We start from the raw sequence: 7,056 nt of genomic DNA, 5'->3' as shown, positions 1-7,056 counted from the left end.
TCGATGTCCTTGGTATATTCAGTTTGTCATGTGGTTCATGCTTTTTTGTTAATCATAGACGTTTTTGATACACACTAAACCGTATTACTGTTTTTCTTTTCAAAACACCTAAATGAGAAATATTATTCACTCTTTTGGCCAATTAGTGTCAGTTTAGCTTACCTGCAGAAAGCTCTCTCTCACTTAGATGTTGCTGTTTCTTCAGGTGAACTGTTTTTGTTTGGCAGGTTAGCAGTTTGTTGCCACATCCAGCCATCACCACATGAATATGAGATGTGGCATTTGATGGCAGCCTGCATGAGTCCAAGTCAAGGAAAACATGTGCCTTGATTTCTACGTTCATTTTCACAGTGTTTAAACCTGTATTCTAGTGTAGTAGTATCTGTCACACTTAGTGATTTCAGTATCACAGTCAAAAATATTAAATGAAGCCAAGACAATGTATCCCATGTTTTTTACATTTTTGCCAGTTTGTACTTGTTCTTCAAGAATTACACCCCTTTGCTTCTCTGCTTTTAATGATTGTAAATCAGTGACTCAGTATCATCACCAACGCAACAGTGATTATAAATATTACTTTCTCTTCATGGATGCGTGCGCTTCCAGTCATCTATCAGTACTGCACAAACAAAGCTGAGCTAGACTCAGGCTCTCGCACACATCACATTACCCTGTCACACATATACGAGATGTGGAGTCTGTCACACACACACACACACTGTAACAATAATAAAGAGAAAATAAGCAATATGGATTGTGAATTGAGCAAGCAGACTGCTCGAGGGAGATAAAGTCAATTAAATTGTAATCAAACCAAGAGGAAGCCATGCATTTGCTTGTGGCAGAGGGTGGTGTGCCATGCATTTGTGCATGCGTGTGTGCACGCATGTGTTTAGGAACAGCTTGATGCAGAAACTCAATCTGAAATACTCTGACATCTTTGCGCCACCACTGGACGAGAGTACATCTACTATGTGTTGTGTGTTGTGGTGTGTGTGTGTGTGTGGGTGTGTGTGTGGGTGTGTGTGTGTGTGTGTGTGTGTGTGTGTGTGTCAATAACAAGTTCAGTCCAAATGAAGCCACAACAGTAAAAAATTATTTGTATGGAAAGATTGGTATTTCTTATTAGCTGATAAATCCGGGGGAAAAAAAGGTTTGCAACAACTAGAAAGAGATTTTCAGTCTGTTGTGTAACTGCAGTGGGTTGGAGGCCAGCCCTAAAGCCTGCTCTATCTCTGGAGGAAATATGGAACCTGCAGCCAGAATGGCTTCACAGTCGCACTGTTAATAACACAGGGCTGAGTTGAAGCATGCTCTCTAGCAGTGTCAAATTCCAGCAGCAAACGAGGCATTACATATGTGCCAAAGAATCAGTCCTTTTGACCCATTGGCAGTGTGTCTGCTGCTGCTTAGCATTAAGTTAATTAAGGATGCAGTGCAGATTATACAGCCAGACAAAAGATAGCAGGGACAGAGGGCGGCGTGTTCATGGACAGGCAGAGTCATGCAACCCCGAAACTGTTCAGCCCGACTGATTGTTACTGATGACAATAGCTTGTGTTGTCATCAGTTAGTAGATGACAGCCTAAACAATAGTAATTATATTGCTAGATAGAATGGATATAAATGCACTAGAAAGTTGTGTTCATGTAAGCATGAAGCAGTTGTTTCTCCCAAGGGGTTTGGAGTAAGCTGATGATGTTTGCTGTGATAGGGAAAGTGTAACCCTCCCACTTACATCCATTTATGAGAAACACACACCACACACAAACACATACTCTGAAATGCACACAATGTTAATAACCCTGCCTTAGAATTCAGTTTTAGCTCACATACCTCACACAGAATCATAGGTTCAGCTCATTTCTTTCTATCCATCTTTCAAATGGCTAAACCACCACCACACCAAACACACCTGACAGGCCTCTTGCTTTATAGGACATCCGAGCACAGTGGTCAATGACTAGAAAGTCTTGCGTCCCCCCCTCTGACCTTGTGTTTTTTAAATACATGCCTGAGTATGCAGTCATGTGCACTCTCATTTCAGTGTTGCAGGGTGAATGAGTTTGATCTCAGTACACCCGTTGGTGAAACAAATGGGTACTTAATTGTTGATCTGATAGTTATATGCTCTTAAGAATGCCTTAGGCTCCAGTAACTTAAAGTGCAATAGGGTCGTTATTTGTGTCAATTTGATGAATACATTTGCCATAAAATTGATGTATGTTACACTCTAGACACCCTTTTGACAGTGTTGTGTAAAATTGCAAGTATAACTGGAGATCTACAGCTTCCAGTCTTTTTATCTGGAGTCGTCCAACTGTGAACTTTTTTTCATGTTTATGCAGAAATATGAAGCATGAAAAATCTCAATACTGTTGCCTTTGTTGTGCAAGATAACTGTCCATTGGAGGGGATCAGACATCTCTTCTATCTAAATCCAAAGCAGGTTCTCTGTAGGTAGCAAGTAATTTTGTTTGCTGTGAGAGTGAAAATGACAACTGATATGTGTCTGATCTAAAAAGAGAGTCCGTGGCTATGTGCAATTAAAAGAGGCTGTTTCCCTGGCAAAATCAAAGATTGTACTCTTGACTGTGGCAGCAGATCCTCTAGGTCATGTTATAACTTTGGTGGTTAAATTTATGAAGTCCAGACGAAATATAGTGATATATTCCATTGCTTTCAATTATGTAGGATACGAATACTAAAGTATATGTAGGTTGGCTGTTATTCTCAGCTTCTGTGTTATGTGTTTAATACCACGCTTGAAGGAATCTGTTCAAACAACCAGCTGATCCCAGCTATGGAGGACATTTATTGATTAGGCATTGCCTTAATTTTGTCCAGTTTATTTTTTATCTGGGTGTCTGAAAGAAAAACTATTGATTAGCAAACACATTGATGGAACAGCAATTTATGAGATGCTTGAGACCAATAATATGGATCCGTCTGCTTTAATACACCTGATATTCATAGTATTGCACAGGCTAGTGGTTCAAGTGTGATGGCAAACATGAGAGAAAGTGGATACCCCTCTTTTGTGCATGAATGTGATAATTGGCCCTCTGTCCAACTCATTTAGTGGTACACACTTTTCCACCTTAGGTACAAAGGTCTTCACATCTTTGGCCACAGGAACAGGAAGTAGCCATGTTCAATACTGTTTCCTAGATATTAAATTGGGTCCATCAGTTTATCTCCCAGAGGCTCTCTTTGTGCTTCCATCCCTCCATCATTCATTCATAGCTGTTTACAGTCAGATAACATCTAGTCTTTATTTTTTTTTCTTTGCATCTCTTTTCTCTCTCTCTGTGGCCTCCCAGGTAAATAGAGGCAATACCTTTTAATTAGTTTATCAAAGCCTGAAATAGGCTCATGCTCTTGTTTAAACAGTCAGTAATGTATCATTTGGGAATGGTTGTCTAGTGTATTTAATGTTAAGTGGTTTATTTGCTATTAAGAGCAGGGGAAAACAAACACTAGAGACCAATGAGCAAACACAAACGAACATGTACCCTACATGCACAGCTACCTTTGTGAAGACTCACTGTCAAATTTTTTTTTTTTATAAACTAACCAAAGCTGCTTCTTGTAAAGATAACGTAAAGAACAAAAGTACACCCAGTGTCAAAAAGCATCCCTCTGACCTGTCCAGCTCTCTAGCAAATAATCAGAGACCACTTTTTTCTGTCTGAAAAGCTTGTTGGCATAGTGGCCTGTGTCCTGCACTCTGACTGTCTTTATTATCCAATCAGTGCTGGCGTCCGTCCAGTACTAAGGGAAGAGTTTTTTATTGTATCCTCCTCTTTTAGAAATGACTTCAGTTCCAGCAGGAGAAAGAATGGTCAAACTTAACCTTTGTGTAATGACATTTTTAAGCTTGGGCTGCAGTGTTATTTTCTGCCAGACGCCTGGTTGGAAGAGTTGCTGCAACTAAAAAAGGGAAGATTGGATCATACTTGAATAAGGTGGGGTAAAACATTGTTGTCAGTGATAAACAAGTGTTTGTACCACTATAATACTACTAATGCGCCATTGCCCATACTGCTTTGCATTACAATTAATGACGATTTAATAGTGCTGACTCTTCCTGTGCCGGTGCCTGCTTCTGTGTTTGCCATTGTTTACATGAAACAATGATGATATGATGAAAGCTTCAAATTCAGATTGCTGCCGTGAAAAAATCCAATATACAAAATGTACATGATTGGCAGATTCAATCTTAACACTGATTGGGGTCTGCTGTGAGCTGCTTAATGTCAGGAAAAACTACATAATCATGCAGAAAGCAAATGAGGGACAGCAAGAAGGCAGAGAAATAATGTGAAAAATTGTAGTTATTGTATTGCTGGTATTTCGTTTAGCTGCAGTTTTGGTGAGCTGCACTTGCATTTTTCTTTTCTGCTGTCATTTATGTAGTAGTCATTATCATATTACTCTGTACTACTTTCTCTATCCCTGTCTAATTTACAACTATGTATGACCAATATACAGTACCTGTATACAGGCATGTCCATATTGACCCCCACCACCGCCTTCCGGGTAGAATCTCTGGCCTGCTGTCAGATAATGAAGTTATTCTGATGATCCTTTTAATGGACGCAAAGGCTTCAGCAGTGCTTTAAATGTCATGTTGTTATTTTGTTAGGTAGTCAATCACAGATGTAATTACCCCTACTGCTGCAGTTAATTGCCATGAGTAATTAGTTTCAATTGGCATAAATCTCCATTCCCTCCTCCCATATTTGTGGTCCTACAGCTCCCCAAAATACATAATGCATTACATTACAACACAACCTTAGCTGTAACACTTACATTTGCCAAAACAAACATAGTAGAAGCATATAACTTAACAACACTAACAACTCAGCTTATTGTAAGTTAATGAATGCATATCGGTTACAATTAACTTCTGGACACACTGTATCATAGACTCACACAACAATAAAGACTTTCAGCACATTAAAAGCGGTGCATGTGCAATGCTGGAAGTGTAGCAAACATTTACTGTATTATTTTCATCATACTGACTTTTTACTGAATTTACACACTCGCGCTGCCCGCACACTGCAACTGAATCACAATTAAGCTGGAATTTATGTAGTTCTACACATGTTTAAAGCTATCTCTCACCAAAATGCAACCTAGGGTCTTTTTGTGAATGTACCCGAATCAAACTTTCGTTTAAAAGCTAATTTAGGACGGAAGCGCCCCTTTTAAGATTTAGCGTATTTTCGTTTTCAGTCAAATGGCCCTTGAATGGGAGAGCTAGGGGCACTACTATGATAGCATCAAAATCACTATTTTTTACAACACTAAGAAGGCTTGACACAACACAAACTTTGCTCAAAGTATCACCAGCAGCTCTACACATGAAATCAAGCATTGAGAACAATGTTTGCGTACATAAATACAAATAGGGATTTTGATGCGATCATATTAGTGTCCCTAGCACTCCCATTCAAAAGGCCATTCGGCCGAAAACAAAAATACAGTAAATCTTAAACGTGGCACTTCTGTCCTAATTATTGTTTAAAGGAAAGACTTGGGTACATTCACAAAAAAAGACCGAGGTTGCATTTTGGCGTGAGTTGCGCTTTAATGTTAGATTCTGTTAATTTTGAATTTAGCTTTCAAATTTAAAGATGCATTCAGATGATTATCTCTGAATAGAGCGGTTTGTTTAGACCCAGCATCTTACAGTTACAACACTATTTAAGTGTTTATTATCACCGACATGCAGTCTTTTTGTCATGTTTTTTACCAAAAAGCATCTGGCAAAGAGTCACACTCATTTCAACTTGCATCTTTTCCACTTCTTTTATTTGTACAGGGCTCGGTTTCATTGAAATGCTAAATAAGTTAATTCTGTGGATATTTTTGCATGTTGTATTTCTCCACGCGATTTTGCAGGTGTGTGTTACACTGCCTCTTGTCCTCTCTACCTGTTATCATTTTCCTCTTGGTGAGTCAGATAGGTTACTCAAGCACTAATAGATGGACCTGAGACCAAATTAATAAACCAAAACATCAGGAGAAAGGTCGTCACACTAAAAACTTTCTTGTATGGGTGGGGGTCTCCTTTTCCTTCTGTCACTTCTTTGTGTTTTTTCCATCGTTGTTCTGCATTATTTTCCTCCAGAAAATGTCTCGATAATTTAGGTTTTCAGTGCATGTGTGAAAGGGGCTTTAGTGATTATTCTGACAGGATCAGACAGATATCATGTCTCTGGCAGATTAGTAGTGGGATTTAACAGTAATAACCTAGCATGTAAACAGCAGCTCAGTGTGAGATCAGGTTCCACATCAGACACCAGCTCTGGCACAAAACACCCATTTGGCTCTCTTCTTTTGAAGTTTGAAGACACATGCAATGACGTGTGCACTGTGGCTTGATCTACTGTAAGTAACCAAAGTTAAAAAACACACAGACATTGTCACCACACACATTAAGGCAGTAGCTCCTTTTAGTTTTTTTGTAATCCACACAAACGTAATGGTAAGGTGGACATGTCACTCTGCCACTGTTCACCCCACCGTCCCATTATCAAGTGTTGTATGGCTCCTCTCTTGTAAACTGTAAGCATTTCCCTCTGTGGGTCTTGTAGCTGTAACACTCACTCAGGTTTTGTGCATCGTAACAGCTAATCTTGTTATCCCACCCTAATGTCTCTCTTTTACTGCCACTGTCTCTGTCTAAAACTTCTTCCACCTTATCACCTGAAAGTGGGTTTGTGCTGGTAGCCTAGTGTGAAATGACATAATGTTCAGAGTCAATGAGCTGCTTTGATCTCTGTCACCTTGAACGCCAGCCAGCTGTGCCTTGATGGCCAACGTTAACATCACCAGGGAGATGATGGGTGGACGATGTCAGTTTTTTTTGTTCTTTAGATTTGTTTTTGTACTTTAACCCTCAGGTGTCCTCGGGTCAAACTGAACCGTTTTCCTATATCAGTTTTTTTTTAAAGACGTGGTTTGATTAGTATTGAGTAAAGTTGACATATTCAGTCTGTGATTATCCATCAACATCCATTCCTTAATTTTAGTCTCAATAAT

The 7,056-nt window shown here is 39.3% G+C and overlaps 1 long non-coding RNA gene across 1 annotated transcript; it reads right to left on the bottom strand.

The window, feature by feature from the left end:
- Positions 1–5,161: 5,161 nt before the first annotated feature.
- On the bottom strand, positions 5,162–5,599 carry LOC116677943 (uncharacterized). The gene is made up of 2 exons (XR_004329118.1): positions 5,570–5,599; positions 5,162–5,277 (listed from the first exon to the last, which is right to left on the bottom strand). It is a non-coding gene; the product is annotated as an uncharacterized LOC116677943 (long non-coding RNA).
- Between the last annotated feature and the right edge of the window lie 1,457 nt (positions 5,600–7,056).

This window comes from Etheostoma spectabile, unplaced genomic scaffold (genome assembly GCF_008692095.1).
Source record: "Etheostoma spectabile isolate EspeVRDwgs_2016 unplaced genomic scaffold, UIUC_Espe_1.0 scaffold00006200, whole genome shotgun sequence".
Taxonomy (NCBI): Eukaryota; Metazoa; Chordata; class Actinopteri; order Perciformes; family Percidae; genus Etheostoma; species Etheostoma spectabile.
Note: the sequence above shows the minus strand (reverse complement) of the source record. Positions and strands in the feature narration are given on the sequence as shown.